This window comes from Sarcophilus harrisii, chromosome 4, assembly GCF_902635505.1.
Source record: "Sarcophilus harrisii chromosome 4, mSarHar1.11, whole genome shotgun sequence".
Taxonomy (NCBI): Eukaryota; Metazoa; Chordata; class Mammalia; order Dasyuromorphia; family Dasyuridae; genus Sarcophilus; species Sarcophilus harrisii.
This window is the reverse complement of record NC_045429.1, coordinates 63233976-63254132: the sequence shown is the minus strand read 5'-3', so window position 1 is coordinate 63254132 and position 20157 is coordinate 63233976. Positions and strand designations below refer to the sequence as shown.

At 37.3% G+C, this 20157-nt stretch overlaps 1 protein-coding gene across 1 annotated transcript in view; it reads left to right on the top strand.

Annotated features, from left to right (window-relative positions):
• Positions 1-20157, top strand: part of TNR (tenascin R) — a 690019-nt gene that overhangs the window by 242677 nt on the left and 427185 nt on the right. The window contains exon 2 of the mRNA XM_003767456.2: positions 3603-3664. The gene's annotated coding sequence lies outside the window, so the exon portion shown is untranslated. The remainder of the gene's footprint in view (positions 1-3602; positions 3665-20157) is intronic.

Below are 20157 nucleotides of genomic sequence, written 5' to 3'. Positions count from 1 at the left end.
GAGGTATTATTATATAACAATGATAATAATAATTAATATTTATATAGCATTTAATATGTTCCAGGTATTGTTAAGTGCTTGCTAATTATTACCTTATTTGGTCCTCACATGGAAATCTTATTATTATCACTATTTTACAGACAGAGAAACTGAGGCAAAGAGGGTTAAGTGACTTACTCAGGACCCCAAAGCGTCCTGAGTAAGTGTCTGAAGCCAGATTTGAACTTGGGTCTTCCTAACTGCAGGCCCAGTGCTCTAGCCATCATACCACCCAGCTTTCTCTAATAATAATAATAATAGCTAACATTTATATAGCACTGCTCAATAAACTACTATGTAGTAAACCATATAGTCAGCAACTACAAAGAAAAGACAATTTCCTTCTGTTATAGTCGCTCTCTGAAGGCATTCTGGGGGCTTATAGGGTAATAGATTTGGGACTAGAAGTGAATTTAGACATCATCAGGTTCTAACACCTCATTTTATAGATGAAGAAACTGAGGTCCAAAATGGTAAATTCTCCAGCAGGAGAGTTGCAGAATAGTTTTGGGCAATAGTAGTATAGCTTATAACCTTCCACTTTGACTGCTTTGAAGGAAAGCAACTCTCCTTTATAGCCCCAAGTCTAACCTTTTCTGATTTTTTTATTATTATATTACATTGCTTCCTTTCACGCACTCTAGTTGGGAAAACTTGACATAGCCACATGAATCATTTAAATTCCACAGTTACTAGCCAGCTTAAAGAATTCTCTCTTTCCTTTTTGCCTGGGTTGGAAGTTTCTCTTCCTTATTCATGAAGAGCTTTCTGGTTTTTTCCCCCATTTGTTGGTTCTCAGTCCTTCTTGAAATTACTTTGTACACAGTTTTTACCTGTTTATCTGTGTACATGTTCTATACATCCAATAAAATATGAATTCCTTTACCACAAGGGTCTTTACCTTTTTCTCTTTGCTTTTCAAATGCCTAGCATAGCCTTACAAACAGTGGATGTTTTAATAAATGTTATTTTAAGTCCCTTTCTACCTGCAGAATGTGCTTTTCCTACTCTACCTTCCCCAAATCCTTGGATGACCTGTCTCATCAATCTTCCCCAGCCTCATTGTGCCTACTTCTCATCTTACCTTAGTGCCTCTTGCTGGAGTGGGAGCAGAGTATATGGGAGGAGAAAGGAATGAATGGTGGTGAAATATGTGAGGGGAAGGAGACAGGAAAGGAGAAAAAAACTTGCCCTACTGCTGCTGTGATTAAAATGCCCTTCAGTTACCTTTTTGTGTGAAGAAGCAGGATGATTGAAAAAGGAAGGCAGGGAGTCTGACCTAACCTGCCTGTAAAGTAAATATACCTTTCTTCAGCCTCCTCATCATAAAATCATTGAAGCTCAGTATCAGAAAAGACCTTGGAAGCTATCTAATCCAACTACTAAATGAGAAAGAATTTTCTCTATTATACTTTCCTCCCTTCATTCAGGAGTGGGCATTTAGCCTCTGCTGGAAGGCCTCCACAGGCAGAGCCCTCTGGGACTTTACTTGGGACAATGAAAGAAAGAGGAGAGAGACAGAGACATAAAGACAGAGACAGAGAGATAGAGAGAGTCGGAGAGACAGAGAGGGAGAGAAAAAAAGAGAGGCAGAGAGAAAGAGAGAGAGAGAGAGAGAGAGAGAGAGAGAGAGAGAGAGAGAGAGAGAGAGAAAGAAAGAGAGTGTTAAGGCAAAAATGCACAATAGTTGGGATAGACAGAGCCTGGGATTCTGGCTAGAGAGACAGAAAAGAGGGAAATTCAATGCCAGCACTGAAATGGAGGCAATGTGTCACAGTGTATAGAGAATAAATCTTGAGACCTAGAACATCTGTGTCTAATTTCTGCCTTTGCCACATACTATGTGACTTTTAATATATTTTTTAATAACTTAATTGTCTGAACAACTCTCAAAGATCATAAAGTACAAAGAGGGCATCGACCTGTATGGGTAGAAAGAGTTTTCTCATGTTGTCATTTTCTGTTCCAATGAAATCATTTTGTCCAATTCCTATATCTACATGAGCAATAATATTAAAATCTGGAGCACAGTTAGGGAGCAGACTCACTCAGGAATTCTAGCAAGATTTTTTTTAATAGTCACTAGACTGTGAACTGCTTAAGGGAAGATTTATATGAATTGATGCAAAGTAAAATGAGCATAATCAAGAAAACACTGTACAAAGTAACAGTGACATTGTGAATATGATCAACTTAGCTATTCTGATCAAGACAACAATCCGAGACAATTCCAAAGGACCCATGATGAAAAAATATGATCTGCCTCCAGAGAGAAAATGGATAAATTGAAGCATACTTTTTAAACTTGGTTTTTCTTGTGTTTTGTGTTTGTATGGTTTTTTTTTTCCAATATGGCTGATATGGAAATATGTTTTGTATAACTTCATACATACAACCAGTGGCACATTGCTTTTCTTTCTCAAAGGATGAAAAAGAAGAAAAAGGAAAGGAATATTTAAAATAAATATTAATTTTAACCTGTAATTGGGAAATATTTAATGGAATAAATAAAATATTTTAGATAAAGATAAATGTTTATTTACTGAGACTGATATTTATCTAAAGGCAGCTAGTAATTATCTAAGTAGGCATACTGATCAATATCTGTTTCTTCTAGGAAAGGAAGACTTAGTTTATATCAAGCCTCAGATACTTTCTAGCTATGTGATCCTGGGGAAACCATTAAACATCTCTGGCTCAGTTTCTTATTATGTAAAACAGAGATAACAGTAACTTCTAATTCGCAGGATTGTTCACTCATTTTAGTTGTGTCTGACTCTACATGATCCCATTCGGGGGTTCCTTGGCAAAGATACTAGAGCAGTTTGCCATTTCCTTCTTTTGCTCATTTTTCAAGTGAAGAACTGAGACAAACAGGATTAAGAGACTTGCTAAATTAGCATGTATTTGAGGCTGGATTTGAGACTTCAGAACTGGCACTCTATCCTCTGCACCACCTGATTGCCCAATAACTAGTGCCATGAGCATAAAATGAGATGATAATTTGTAAAGCACTTTGCAAACTTTAAAGCGCTCTGTAAATGTTAGATATCATTATTTAATATTTCAAGTTTTGGAAAGGGTTGGACATAATCATTTGAATTTTATAAAAATCATCCCCCTAAACTTCTCCATTGTTACTCTGAGAAATTTCAGCCTTAAACCATAATCTTCCTCCCAGTGATAACTCCCAGGAGGTTAGAGGACCTGGGTTGCATTGTTACCTTAGAAAAACCATTTAAGCTCTCTGGATCTAAGTTTCCTTGACTCTTAAATGAAGAGGTAATGTTGGATGATTTAAAAATTCCTCTACCTCTGTGATCTAGTTTCTATCCTTTTTTTTCCCCTATTGAATCCTTTATTTGGGTACAGGACACAAATGCTCCAAGTATACCAGCTAACATCAGAATGGAAGCTACAACAATCCTTGAATGATTTGCAAAGTGTCTTTAATAATCACGTGTGTTCTTCCAATGACTTTTATTCCAACCATGTAGGATTGGGGGATGTGTCAACAGGGAAAAGATGGATTAGTTCCTCTAACACTGACCCTCTCTCTGCAGATCCTTCCCACCTGGATGGCAGTCTGCTGGACTTCTGAATGTGTATCCTGAAGTTGTATCAGGTTAGTGGAACCCATAACATTTTGTATGTACTGCTCACCACAAGATTATCTGATCATAGTATAATGTAGACTGATAAATATGGAGGTAAGAGAGCCATATGCTGTTTTCTAAAATCAGGCATTGCTCAGTATTGGCAACATGCATAAATTAATGGGAAAAAAAGGGTGGGGAACCAGCATAGAGTAATACAGTGGAAGAAGCCTTGATTCTAAGCCAGAGGATCCCATTCTGCTGCTTACTAAATGTGTGACCTTGGGCTATAACTCAGTTTCCTTGTCTATAAGAAGGGTTGGGTTAAATGATCTCTAAGATTCCTTCTAGCCACAAGTTTATCGATAAAACATTTAACTAGCTCTCTAAATATACATAAACACAATAAATGCATACCTATATATATGTAGGTATGTGTGAATAAAATATTTATAAAATATAGCATTGTGAACCATGTATATATGTTTATATGCACATATATATATATATGTATTATACATTTATTCACATATATACCAGGCATAATTCTACATTTAATGTGTATTATTAACATTTCTTCTCTTTTTCAAGTCTCAATAATCAACAAAACAATAAATCAAACCTTGATTTGTAGTGCCCTTGTTTCTAACTTGAAATCTATGATATCTCTGATTTAATGTTCATTGATGTCAGAAACATTCCATATTCTTGTGACTAAAGAATGATGAGATACCAGATCCTTTCAGGTAGTGATATCATGCTTAAATTATCACCTTGATGATATTTTAAATGACATCATTATACTTTGCCACTGGAAACTCTTCTGAAAAAAATAAGTTCAAGGCCAATGGGAGGAAAGTAAGTGGGAATAGAAAGAAAAATGTTCTGACTTAATATAGGATGGCTTATTCCCCTGACACCTGAAGGATCTGTTTTTGTTACAACATATAAAGGCCACTACAGTAGATGCCCAGGACATAGATACCTCAGGATATCTATGTTCAGTATATTCAGGGCTGAGAAATGTAAGATGCAAATTTAGAGTAGGAAGAGTCTTTAAAGATTCTCTAGTTCTCTCATTTTACAGATAAGATAATTGAGACTCAGAGAATTCAAGTGACTTCTACAAGATTCTAGAAGTAGGAAATGAAAGAACTGGAAATATAATTATGTTCTCTGACTCCAAATTCAGCATTTTTTTCCACTATATCACTCTGACTTTCAAAGGGGAGCATAAAGAGGTGAAGCAGTGATAATCTATAGTTTCTAATATTGTTGGGTTTTTCCTGTAAGTCTGTGGTGGTTGTATCTTGTAGCATCATCTATTTTTAGAGAGGATAGTCTGTATCCTAATCCTTTCCTATTTTGAACCTATCATGTGCTGTAGAAATTTTTTCTCTTCCTCCTCAACCTGACATTTCTCTAACTTTGCAAATAGACAATTGTTTCACAGCTTCTGGAAGAATGGTTGTTATCAAAGTGGTATACTGGCTGAGATCCCAAAAGTAAATTAAAATAATGGCCATATAGAGTATTATCCCTTAGTCTAGCATATCATGAACCCTAGAATTTGTAACCTTTTAAACAATTTGTGCATAGTCCATAGATTATTGTATGATACCCAAATTGTCTCATTGTTTAGTCTAAAATGGTGTTTTCCATTCATCCCTTTTATTGTTCTGATTGAAACTGTTGGGCCCTTGAAGATTAATTGTAGTTAAGATACTTGAAATAGCTGGTTGAAGAGAGTGATGATTAGAGCCAGAGTGGTTTGATTCTTTGGATTAGAATCCTGATCTTATAGCTATTTCATGATATTGGGAACCCAGCCATCATCTTACATGTATAGTTCTCACTGTTGCTTTTCCACAAATAATATGGAGAAGGAATCTGAAGAAGCTGAGCGAGATGAATCTTTGTCCAGGTCTTTGTTTTCCTGGGAATTCTTGTAATACCTCCTTCTTGTGTTCTATCATCACATCACTGTAGCTAGATGTTATGAGAACTGAATTGAATCATGAAGTCCTAAAACACATTTGAGAGGAATAATTCCTCTTGGAGGGCAAAATATAGCCACAGGATTGCTAGTTTTTTCCAGTGGTACCATAGGTATGCATGGGGAGAAGCAGGGAGAAATGAAGGGAAAAGGTCAATGGCAATGGTTTTCATGGATGTGAGAACCTCTTGTCCAGTCTTGACACAACTATAAGTGACATGGTCACTTCTGCTCCTGGTAAGGACTTCTGGCAACTGGACCCACATTTGCCTCCCCTATAATTCTTATAATAATTAGCAAATATAAACTTGACTACCCTGAGATTCAAGCATTGTCCAGGTTCTGCCTGGTTCTGTAGTTTAAAAACTACAGAAATGACAAAAATGAAGTAAAGCTTGTTCTCCAACCTAAGGTCACAATAGTTTGGGTTTAATGAATTATTGAACTCAACTATATAAGTAATCCTTGAGTCTCTATAGCTTCACAGCTCACCAAAGACTATAGAGTTACTCCTGCTCCACTTATTCCATATTCCATATCCAGGAAGTTTTGTCAAGACCCCCATGTTCATAAAAGCTTTAACTTGGAGTACATGACACCTGAAATGTTAAAGGTGAGAAGTGGGGGTATGCAATAGCAGATGGAACAAAAGTCTGGGTGGAAGATACAGAAAGAGGAGTAAGAGGAGGAGAAGGAAGAAAAGGAGGAGGAAAAGGAGGAGAAGAAGAGGAGTGGTTGATTCTAAAAATGAGGCATTTATGCTTTTCCTGGTTGTCTGCATGATCCTAGGTGGGGTCATAATTAATCTGACCAAGAGTTGAGGAAGGTCTTGATCTTGATATTTCTTTAATGAAGCCAGATTTGGGCCTCTACTACTTCTATTAAAATTAATTCATCTCCCACAAGGTCCTAGAGTGTTTTGATTAATTGCTTGATCAGCATAATCTGATTTTCAGTTTTTCCTTTCTTCCTCTTGTTGACAAGAGCAGATCCTCTGGTTGACTGACTTTGTATGAAGCAGATCATAATAAGATTCCTGTAGTTGGGGCACTCTTTAAAGTTGCTAAGAGGTAAACTCTTCTTTACCAGAAAGATTGTGTCCAAATAGTCAACCTGTCAGATTGAGAGGTCACTCATTGATTTTGAAAAGGTTGCCTTTGTATTCTAAAGCAAATAAGACTCACAGTTAATTCTTCAGTTCTAGGAAATTAAGGAACTTTGGGATCTCTCCTGCCATTGTAATCAGTAGAATAGATGAGTTAGGAATCAAGTCCCTAAATGTTTAACCTGGAGTATAGAGAGGAGCTTGAATATCCAGAATATTGAGTAGTATTTTGAGTGACTCTATGGAAGTAGAAAGGATTATTTGCCAATGTGACTGTGCAACTTGAGAAAGTCTTAACTGTTATGTCATTGAATATGTTGTAATTTGTTCTAATACAGATTCTTGGCTAATTTCAAGTTTCTTTTCAGAATCTGAATATAGATCCTTTGAAGTTTTGGGCTATTCCCCTTGGAATGGATCTCAATTTTAGGGATTATGTGGATGATTGAAAATTAAGGCAGTATAGAGGGTAGGTGCCTCTGTTCTTCATCCAGTCAGAGAATTTGAGTGCACACAAGCATCAAACTGCATTGAATGTTTCAATCACTTGGGGACTGTGATATCAAAGATCTGACAGATGTGAGATGAATGACTGTCACAGTTCTGAGCCCTCCATAGTCTCTGTATGAGAAAATAAAATGTTGAGGAGAAGGAGATCTAAACATACTAAGAATCAGAACTTTAGAGAGTATCTGAGAAGGTCAATGATGAAAAGTCCCTTGGCACAATCAGGATAGAACTCCCAGACGTGGCCAGTCCATGAATAGTTTCAATTGGGTGATCAACTTATGGAGATCTGGCAAATTACTTTAGGAAATTTACCAAGTTATCAAATCCATACAAATATATGACCCCCAAACCAGGAGTTTTCCTCTCATAAGTTAACAACTTTGCTTTTGAAGGTAACATTCTCAGTCACTACCAGGACCAACTTTTGTTTAAGGGTTTCACTGTGGGTCTGAATGTACTAATTTGACCACACATGTCTTTCTTCCATTTTAGTGTCCTCCATTGCCTACAAACTAAAGAACAAACTCATCAGCTTTCTAGTCAAGATCTTCCACAAGCTTACCTCAGATCTTTTTATCTAATCTTACTTGTCACTAGTCACATAAACAAATCCTCAATTCTAGTCAAATCCCAGAGTTCTGTGATCTCATTGATATAGATATTACCACCAATGAGCAAATAGCTTCTCATCCTGTGCCACACTTGTCCATTCCCTCCTGTAAATTTGCCACAAAGAGCACATTCAATGTTCTAGGGGCCTTCCTCATAGACTTTTGATATATATGCCATTACCTTAATTATCATCCTTTAAATATTCCTTGACTTCCTCATCTCCATGAGATTTAGCTGATAAAATTCCTTGTGCTTAGAATGCCCTTTCCATGAACCCATATCTCCACCTCTGGGAATCATATCTATTTTTTAAAACCCAGTTCAGATGTCACCTCTTCCATTAAGCTTTGACTGATCCTTACAGCTTATGGTGATCTCTCCAGCCTCTAAACTCCAATATGACTTATTAGCTATAACACTCATAGGACACTTATGAAATGATGTCTCTATTATGGTTATTCTCATAGTCTTCTGTGTTTTACTAAATTATAATCACTTTGAGAATAGGAAGTAGATCTTATTCATCTTTTCCTCCACAACACTCAGTACTTATAGTACTTCTATACACAGTAGCTTCTATTTGCATAATGAATGAAAAAGAAAAAAAGTTAACTATCCCCTTATTTTTTCACTGAATAAATATGAATCTCTACCTGAAAAGATTAGATGATGACCAAGGTCATATTACCATTAATGTTTATCTTGGTGAGGGAGAATAACTCACATTCATAAAGGCAGGGTGGTATAGTTATTTGAAAGTTGATTCTGGAGCCAGAGAGATCTGGATTCATACCTCATCTCTGATACACATTTGCAATCTTATCCTGGGCAAATCACCTAATCTCTCAGTATTCTAGTTACTCCTCCACAGTTGTAAGTTGCAAAGAAGGTACTGACTTGCATTTGTAGAGGGAGTTTCCTCCTCTTTAATGCCCCTATGCCAATTAAATCCCAAATCTAGTACTATCCCTTTAAAGTTTGTAAAATATATGTATAAAGATACATCCTATCTTTGTTTTTCAAATAGATATTTGAAAGTGTTATTATATTATTGGTTGAGGGGCCTAGGGATTATTTGGCACTGAAAAGTTAGTATTTCCGGTAAAATCAGCTATGGGGCAGAAGGACAGAGGTGGGGATTAAGTTGACAATAGGAGGGAAAATAAAAAATGAAAACACCTACCATGGACAGCTCCTTTGAAATTCTGAGACTTTCTAGGGCATGAGGACTAGCCTGCAGCTTGGCTCTGGGAACTGAACATTCCTAACCCTTTCTTCCTCACATTCAGTTACCAGATGACACATTAATTGCCATCCTGGCTCTCATTTAAATTCCTCTCGTTGGCAAGTGCAGAGAAGGTGACAAAATCCCGACAGGATTTCCGTTTGTTTTAATTTTAGCTCAGCTCCAGGGATCTCCTCATTAAGCCACATCACCAGAGCCATGAGGGGACATATCTCTTTAGCCAGAATCTGTAAACAGAAGGTGTTAGCAACTCATCTACTCTCTACTCTACAGAGCCTGTTTTTCTCCTTTCGATGCTTTATCCATCTACCCTGCCTAGAGTGGCTTATTAATCTTCCTCTTTTCTTACTGTATCTCGTCTATCTAGGTAATACTTTCTGTCTATCTGCCGATGTCATTTTCAAATTCTATCCATTTGCCTATTTGCACTGTTTATATTCTTTGCCTACTCTGTTTTATGGTCCTTCCCCATTGCTACATTCATCCTATTGATATTCTTGCCCATTTATTTTCCACATCCAGGCTCATATTACCCCCTCTTTTTTAATCTGTTTATCAATCTTGTTTACTTTCTCTATCAGTCCCTTCATCTTGCTATTATCTAGTTATCTATCTGGTTAAATCACCTGCCTGCTCTCTCTCTGTCTCCAACTATTACCTGAATTCCAGTCAGGCCCCTTTGACAAAGCTGCTTGCCAGTCCATATTAACAAGCTGATACCTGAGCTCTTTCAGGGGACCAAAGGACTTCAGACACATAAAAATAGAGATTCCATTGTTCTCCTGCAGTCTGGAGTATCTGAGTAGATACACATGTGTTGATTCTCCCCAAGAGTTATTTATATCTGAGTTGAGGGTAAAACATTTAACACTTAGGACAATAGATACTATAACTTCTATGTCTATGATGATGTGGAGGGTATCTTGCTACCACAGGAAAAACCCGTATGGTGGATGGATGTTATTTTTGCCCTCTGGTACTAATACTATAACAAGGCACCACAGCCTCCATTGACAGAAGAGAGGTATAGGAGATGCATCGTAGAAAAGTGGCTAGAGGGGCAGCTAGGTGGTGCAGAAGATAGAGCACAAAGTCCTGAAGTCAGGAGGACCTGAGTTCAAATCTGACTTCAGACACTTAACACTTCCTAGCTGTGTAACCCTGGGCAATTGCCTCAACACAACAACAACAAAAAAAAAGTGGCTAGAGTGTTGGACTTAGAGTTAGGAAAAACTGCATTTAAATCTCACCTTGAGAATAGGCTGAATGTATGATTATGGGTGAATCACTTCACCTCTCTGAGCCTTAGTTTTCTCATCTGTAAAATTGGGTCATTTATACCATTAGTATCCATCTCACAAGGTTGTTGTGAGGATACAATGAGATTATATTTACAAAGCACTTCACAACATGCAAAATATCAAAAAAATGGCAAGAGCTATTATCAAAGGGAAGTCAAGCCAGGCTTTCATTTTTTGCCATGGAAAATTCAAAGTGGGTAAACTCCATGTGGATAACAAAGAATTGACTATTAAGGTAAGAGATGAAATGATGATAATGATGATGATAGCTAACTCTTATAGCACTTATTATATATCAGACACTTTGCTTAACAATTGTTATCTCTTTTGATCCTTACAACAACCTGAGAGATAGATGTATTTATGATTATACCCATTTTATCGATGAGAAAACTAAGGTAAACAATGAATCCACATTTGCCAAGTGTGTGATTGCCAAGAATCATACACTTGGTATCTGAGGTGAGATTTGAACTCAGGTTTTTTCTGAATCCAGGCTGGGTATACTAACAATTATACCAACTAGATGCTTACTTCAGATCCCTGAAGTTGATTAATACAGTACAAGGAGTCCACATGTATCCTCTGACTGACTTGATTTGGTTAAGTGATCACTTTCTCTTTGGTTGTTATGGATGAACCTGTATTAGAATATAGAGAGAAAGGGTTATAAAACATGATTTCCCAGTCAAAGAATGAGGAGGTATTGTCCATGAACAAAGTTATGGACACTGTGGATCCACACTGCCTACAGAATGAAGTCCAAACTCCTTAAATATTCAAAGCTCTTTATCATCCATTCTGACCTATGTCTCTATCCTTATCTCCTCCCATTCCCTTATAAAAGTTCCTGGCACAAATAATGTGACTTATTATTCCCTACACATACCATGAGAATTTTGACCTCTACAGCTTTACTACTATTTCTCCTCCTTTGGATACCTTCTTCTTTCCTTTCTATTAATCAGTGTCTTCTTCCTTCCAGGCCTAGATCAAGTTCTTCCCTCCTGACGTCTTCTCCAACTTCTTCTCACCTCAGTAATTACTTTCCTCCCTCCTGAACTCATTTTTACTTAATGTCTGAGCCTCCCACTCTACTCTTTGCATAGGCTTCCTGGTATTGTTTATTTATTAGGCTGCATGTTATTGTTGTTTATTTTTTGTTTGTTTCATTTCTTTTTCTTTTAATTCATAGAATAAAATAAGCATTTCCATAACATAGTATAATAGTAGTAAAAATGATTGCAGATGAAAATGCAAATCTTTTATATACAATTTGCTATCTCTGGTATCAATATTTATGTATTTGTGGTGTCTCTCATGACTTCTCCACCAGACTTTCAAGGGCAAGGGCAATGCCTTAGACATCCTTGTACCCTCTTCCCCCACACATCCAGCCATGTCCTAATAAATCATTCATGCTCCAGCAATGTCAATGATTTGGATAAGGTCCTAACCTAAATAGATAACCACATCTTATCAGAGCAAGATTTAGAGACTGAGGCTTGGAACATAGATGTCTATAGAAAGAATAGGGGACTGAAGGAAATCTTGGTTGTATTTTCCCCTTCCTCCTCTTGCTCTTGAAACACTTTTGGACTAGCTGCACAAGTCTCTTGTAGGAAAAAATAGATGAGATGTTGCCAAGTTGTCTGAAGCCCCCAGCCCAGGGCCATAGATCCTGTCACAGAAAAGTAATTTCTTTTTAAACTTCTCTCTAGTGAAATCACACCACTATGTGCAGCCTGCCAGCTTGTGCCAGTATTGCCATCCTGCCACTGCAGTGCCGAGGAATAAAGGAAAATGCTTAGCATTAAATTTCATGTAAATCAGACTTTATTTGCTCTGGTGACAGGTTATTACCTTCTGCAGGGAAAGAAGGGGAAAATTGCTACTGGATGGAAACGCAATTTCCCCAAATGGGGAAGTAACCAATAACAGCATGAGGCAGAATGGGCATAGGAGGCAGGGCTTTGGTGTGATATGTCCCACCCTTCTGCCACCCTTTCTTCCCTTACATGTACCACAACAACTAGAATCATTACCCTCACCCACATGTCTCATCACTAGTCCCTCTTCATCTACTACTTCAAAATCATCATCTTGTTGTTTTTCAGTTTCTGATGTTTCATAAGTCCATTGAGGTTTTCTTGGCAAAGGTTCTGGAGTGGCTTGCTATTTCCTTTTCTAGATCATTTTACAGATTAGGAAATTGAGGCAAACAGGATTAAGAGATCCTTACCCAGGATCATACAACTAGTGTCTGAGGCCATATTTGAACTCATGAAGATGAGTTCTTCTTATTCCAAGCCTGATGCTAACCATTGTGCAACTTATCTACCCATGTCTATGTGCCATGAATAAAACTGGGTATCTGTGGTCATACAAAGGATAATGTATTTAGACTCAAAGTACCTCAATCCCATCTCTGCCAACTTTTTACCTATGTGAGAAGTTCATAAAGTGCTGGCTTGAAGTCAGAAAAATCCAAGTTCAAATTTTGCGTCAGGCATCTATATCCTCAATGGTAAAAATGAAGGGACTGAGCAAAATGGCCTCTAAGGTTCTTTCCTCCCTCTATGACTTTAAATGTCATTTGGCATTGTTAGGCTATAATTTTCTCTAAGTTCTCCATCAGCCTTTATCTATGATCCCACTACTCCTTGAATATAACTCATGCATTCTGCCTACATGCTTTTGCTCATAACTTCCCCTGCTCAAACTTTTTCTCCCCCCTTCTTTTATGATTCTTTTAATCCTGCTTATTCTTAAAGACCAGTTCAAAGCCTCCTTCATGGCACCTTCCCTGATGAGCCAAGTTTTGTGGTTATTTCTTTACATCTATGTGCCCTATCTCCCCAACTATATTCTAAGTTATTTGATGGCAAAGACCATGTCTTATCTCTATGTATCCCACCCTACACCTGTACATCCCCACTCAGTACTTTTCAGAGTCACAAATCCTCAGAAGGCATCTAGTAAGCCTGTTTTTGTTCCTTTTAAATCATCCCTAAAGAATGTTCATCTAGTCTCTAGTTGAAGTCTTCTAGCATTGGTAAACTCCCTACTTTCTGAATAGAACATTCCATTCTGAGGCAACCTTAATTGTTAGGAAATTTTAGTTTATGTTGAGCCAAGATCTAATTTCTCTTTCCACTCTTTGGTCTAATCTTTCTATGATTTATTCATCATAGGGCTGTAGATTTAGAGCTGGAGAGGTACTCTCAAAGTCATCTAGTCTAATTCCCTAATTTGACAGATGAGGGAACCCATGACAAGAAAAGTTGAGTGCTTTGTTTGAAGTCATACGAGCTATAGGTGTCTGAGCTAGGATTCAAACTTATTTCATCTGACATCAAATTCAATGCTTTTTCCCAAGCTCCTCACCTAGCAGAGCTTTGCCTACAGTGTTATAGTTGTTCAGTCTTCTTTTAAGTCAAGTTTGACTCTTCATGACCCAATTTGCGGTTTTCTTGGCAAAGTTATTGGAGTAGTTTGCCTATAGTAAATACTTGTTAAACATCTCATCAATTGTCAAAACTGAAAAGAAGCTTAGGGACCAATTAGTCTACCCTACCCATTTTATAGATGAAGAACTTGAGATCCAAAGTGATTACACAAGGTCACATAGGAAATAGTGGCTGAAATGAGGCTAAAATCTATCTCTTCTATGCCTAATTCCCTTGCTCCTTCTAGTAAATCACACTACTAATATTTAGCTTGTCTGATCAAACACTAAGAGTTGAGGCAACGAGCATATATTGTGATCTAAGTACTAAGAAAATCAGAAGCAAGATAAAACCTTTAATAAAAAAGGAGAGATTATGATTACACTTAGAAGCATAATCAGGATCTAGGAGATAGAATCAAAGTTTGGGGGGATCTGATTAATCTGTGATAGTATGAGAGCATAATAAAAAGCATGGTTAGAGTCTGGGGAATCAAAGCATAAAGTGAGAGTGTGGTCAGATTAAATCAGGATCGAGGGGCAAAATATCAAAATTGAGAATAAATAAATAAACTGGAATTGTGGTCAGAATTCAGAGACTCAAATTAGGGCTTGAGGAGTGAGATAAAAGTTTAGGTATATAGTCAAGTTTGAGATTATATTTGTAGGATTAGGTGCTTTGACATGGTTTAGGGATCAAAGTTTAATAGAAGGGTTTGAGTCAGGTTTGAGGTTGTGGGATCAGGCTTTGTTTAAGGAGGCCTGGTTTTATATTACCAGTACCTAGTACAATGATTCAAATACAGTATATATTTATGAACTGTTTGTATTAAATTATAGTTTAGGGATGTGAGATCAGCTTTAGGACAAAGTCAAAATTTGAAGAATAGTATTATTTGATGGAAAGATCAGTATCTAGAGAGAGAATTCTAGGTTTGAGTGTGTGAAGGATTATATTTGGAATATGATCATGATTTGAAGAGTAAGATTAAGGTTTGTGTGGGGGTCAAAGTTAGAGATAGCCTCTCCAGATGATTTTTCTTCCTTCCCCTAACTTCCCCTAACTAGTATGAATTGAAACTCCTCTCTGACCCCACTCTCCCTTCATTGTGAATTCCTTCCCCAATTGCCCCTCACTTCCAAGCCTGAGGTGAGACTCGAGCAAAGACAATAGTTCAAAGAAGGGCTACTCAGTTAAGCCTCATCTCTGCCAGTATAGTCTCCCAGGTTGGGTGTTTGCCAAGTTTACCATCTGTACCCAACGGCCAGTTATCTACACACGTTGCCAGCTTTTGCATCAAAAATTTCCCTTGCCTGAGTTGGGCTCGAGCCAAAGCCACAGACTGTATCATACAATACAACAAACTTTGCCAGGGTTACAGCTAGTAATTTATGGCCTCCTTTATTAACATTTATCAAGTTTTACAGTCGTTAAGCCTAGAGTCTTTGCCCAGTTTGCAGAAAATAACTTGTGGTTCATTACAATATCGCATTTGCTAACTCCCTTATTGGCTTGTCATGCTGGATGGGGGCTGCTACCCATTCACTCGTCAGTTAACTTTTTCCATCTTACTTTACTCTGGTCATTCAGGCCTCCTTCCTCCAGAGGACTAAGAGCCAAGATCTTTATTCCTCTGTTGCTCTTCCTTCCTCCCATGCTATAATTATAGACCCGGGTGCTGTGTATTTTGCAATACATGAAAATCACTTACTGGTGATGGAGAGAAGAGAGATCATGGCCCCATCAAAGTTAGCACATTTTATTTCTGGATGAGAGTAGCATAATTCCCATACTATTCTACACCAAGGGCTAAACCTTTTTTTTTTCTTTTGGCTGAGGCAATTGGGGTTAAGTGATTTGCCCAGGATCACACAGCCAGGACATGTTAAGTATTTGAGACCAGATTTGAACTCAAGTCCTCCTGACTTCAGAGCTGTTGCTCTATCCACTGTGCCACCTAGCTGCTCCTTTTTTTGCTGGCTAAATCCTTTTGATTGCTCTGGGATTAGAGCGGCTTTGTTAGTGTCAGGAAGGAAAGTAGGCACATAGGATTAAAGGTACATAGCTGCATACAAGCAGAGCATCCACATACATAGAAACTGTAGAGAAAATAGATTCTTGATCATGCATGCTGATTTAGGGGATAATTGATTATAAATATATAATATGTATGTTGCATTATATATTATATGTAATTACATATATATTCACACATATTATATTTAATTATTCCCTAAGTATATATACACACACATACATATATATGTGCCTGAATTCAAATCCTATCTTTGCTGTTTCCTAGAAATGTAACTCTATTTCCATCTTACTTTGCTCAGGTCATCCAGGCCTCCTCCCTCCAGAGGACAGAGAGCCAAGATCTTTATTCCTCTGTTGCTCTAAGATCAAGTCATTTAAGCTTCCCGAACCCCAGTTGACTCATTTATAAATTGAAAGATTCGACTAGTTTATAAATTTTCAAAAACACATCTGTTTGGTTTCAGAATGCACATATATGTATCTAAATATATATACATACATACGCAGATGCATGTGTATATATGTATATTGTGTATATGGAGTGTATGTGTGTGTGAGGGTATTTGTGCGTATACAGCTGACTTTGTATAATGGAAAAAAGTCCTAGATCTGGAACCAGAGGAGTAAGATTTGAATCCTGACTTTGCCACTCTATGAGATTTTGAATAATTCATCTAATTTCTGTGGGAGTCATTTTCCTCATATGTAAGAGAGTTTTGGATTAGAGGGAACTCTCAGGTCCCTTCTACTGATAAATGCATGGATCAGACTTGGTTTAAGACAACACAAGTGCAAATTAGCTCATTTTTCCAAAACACATGTTATCTGAGGGGTTAAGTGGACATGTTCCCAGTGATAACAAGGGGATCTCACTTAGAATGAAGAATTGTGGGAACCAATAAGCCATGAAATAGATAATATGCATGTGAGAAGTAATATGCTTATTTTACAAGTACAGATTCTCGGTAAACAGTTATGGATGGGTGAATGGATAGATGGAAGGACTGACAAAGGGACACACAAAATCAGGGAATCATGAAACTGAATGGAATCTCCAGAGATCATTTAGTAAACTAATCCCTTGCTAACATGATCCTCAGAATGATAAATGTCTACCTTTTCCTTAGGTAAGAGATTCCCAGATCTCTTGTAGTGATACATTCCTGTGGCTAACAATCATTATGGTAAAGAGATTTTCTCTTAATTTCATCCCAAAAGCTTCCTTAAGGGGCAGCTAGATGGCACAATGCCAGCCCTGAAGTCAGGAGGACCTGAGTTCAAATCCGACCTAAATCACTTAGTACTTCCTGTGTGATCCTGGACAAGTCACTTAATCCCAATTGCCTCATTTGAAAAAAAAAAGCTTTCTTATAAAATAGAAGCTTGAAAATCAGTCCTACTGGTGGCAATTTGCTTTGGAAAGGAAAGCACCAGCCATAGGAAAGTTAATGACAAGGTCATTACACGGACCCTGATGTCATCTCATCAGCAGCCATATGAGTCCCCTATTCATACCATCCTGTGGTTCCAAGTGAGGGTATGGTCTGCTGTTGATAAAGGAATATGTCACATGGAGGTCCATTGGTAGCAAAAACTAACTGCTTCCTTCAATGCAAATGGCCCCATAGAGAATTCCTGTATCCATTTCAATGAATACTTTTCTTCAAATCTTTTTTGCAACCACAATTTGGATCATAATTCATTTATTGTATATTGGGGCCATAAAAGAACATTTCAGAACTGCTATTATTCAGTGGAATGCATGGATTGTTGCATCCCCCTCTCCCAAAATAAGGAATCAGTATAGACACCAGGGAAGCAATAAATCATATCCAGAGAACTCTGGGGTCTTTGTGTTAACTATTGTCCTCATGAAACAGTCTCCTACTTAATACCCTCTGTGATATTTGGACTCTTCTATATGCAGCTTTAAAAGTATTAGATTCCAGCTGAGAATAGCATTTTCCCTAGGTTATGGCATTTGGGGCCATTATTTTGGACTTCATGCTTTATAGTATTGGGGGGTTCTTCAGTTGCTGGTAGCCATAACTATCCAGGGATTCAGGTCAAGAATTGGTGGACAATTCTAACAGAGTAAAACTCAATTAATAAATATAATTGGTAGCACCATGTAATCATCCTCATCAACAGCAACAGTTGGAATAAGGAACAAGAAATAAAGGATGGAAAAGGGACAAAAAAGTATGATTTGCCATCCACCTCTCACTACATAGTCCAAATCCATTCAGGGATGTTTCTGTTGTGGGTTTTCTAGTGGTAATGCCTTCGCTTCCCAGAGTGCTTTTAGTACTGTTAATTTAATTCACTATATCTTATATGTATCTAGTTATTAACATGTTTTCTCCCCCATTATAACTTTAACTCATTGAGAGCTAAGGCTGTGTTTTGTCTTTCTTCATAGTCCCAGCATTTAGCACAGTGGCTATTAGGTTGATTTGGCCTGCATTTTTTTTGTAATTTAATTTTTTATTATAGCTTTTTATATACAAAACATATGCATGGGTAACTTTTTCAACATTGATGCTTGCAAAACCTTCTGTTCCAACTTTTCCCCTTCGTCCCTCCCCACCTCCCCTAGATGGCACGTAGTCCCCATACATGTTAAATATGTTAAAATATATGGTAAATACAACATGTATGCATATTTATACAGTTATCTTGTTGAACAGGAAAGATCAGTTTTAGAAACTGATCTTTATTTCTGGATGAGAGTAGCATAATTCCCATACTATTCTACACCAAGGGCTAAACCTTTTTTTTTTTCTTTTGGCTGAGGCAATTGGGGTTAAGTGATTTGCCCAGGATCACACAGCCAGGACATGTTAAGTATTTGAGACCAGATTTGAACTCAAGTCCTCCTGACTTCAGAGCTGTTGCTCTATCCACTGTGCCACCTAGCTGCTCCTTTTTTTGCTGGCTAAATCCTTTTGATTGCTCTGGGATTAGAGCGGCTAATAATAACCTGAACAGAAAAAAAAAAACAAAAATGCAAGCAAGCAGTAACAGAAAGAGTAAAACTATTATGTTGCGGTCCATACTAATTTCCCAGTGTTCTTTCTCTGGGTGTAGTTGGTTCTGTTCATTACAAATCAATTGGAACTCATTTGGATCCTCTCATTGTTAAAGAAAGACACATCCATCAGAATGCATCCTCATACAGTATTGTTGTTGAAGTATATAATGATCTCCTGGTCCTGCTCATTTCACTCAGCATCAGTTTGTGTAAGTCTCTCCAGGCCTTTCTGAAATCATCCTGTTGGTCATTTCTTATAGAACAATAATATTCCATAACATTCATATCCCACAATTTATTCAGCCATTCTCCAATTGATGGGCATCTACTCAGTTTCCAGTTTCTGGCCACTACCAAGAGGGCTGCCACAAACATTTTGACACATACAGGTCCCTTTCCCTTCTTTAAGATCTCTTTGGGATATAAGCGATTTGGCTTAAATTTAGCTATTTTATTCCAGGTTCCAAAATATCCAGAAGAAATACTGAAAGACTGCAAGTTCAGATTAGTTCTCTGTATGAGAGGGTCAGAGATTAGAGAACCAAATGTAAGGGAGGGAATTATTTCAACCTATCTATGAGAAACTTAAGAATGAGATTTCATCATTTCTAGTTTTGTGTGTGTGTGTGTGTGTGTGTGTGTGTGTGTGTGTGTGTATTGCCTGGGTTCAAATACTACTTCTGCTATTTCCTAGCTATGTAACTAACCTTAGGTCAAGTCATTTAAGCTCCTTGAACCCTAGTTGGTTCACTTGTAAAATGAGGTATTCAACTATTTTCTAAGGCCCTTTTCCTACGATCTTAGGACTATTCTCCTAGAAGAATAGAATTAACACAAATGTTACAGATTAGCCATGCTACATCAAGCTTTTATTGTACAGTTTAAAGGACAAAGACAATACAAATCATAAACATAGTAGGTATTTTAAAATATTAATGAATAAATAGATGCAAAAGGTTCATTTGCAGTACATTTTTAAAGTAATAAACTATTAAAAGTAATAACAAGCATTTTATGTGACAAGCATTGCTGACAATTTTTTGAGTTGTGAATAAATCAACAATTCATCAAGTGCCTTTCCATTTTTTCATACATATCCCAAAACTCTTATACTCAAAGTACTTTAATTATACACTGTCTTGCATTATTCCTTGATTATTTTATATGTATTAGACTTTTCAACTAGATGAATCTTTAAAAACAGGAGGTCCTTTAATTATAGAGTATCATAT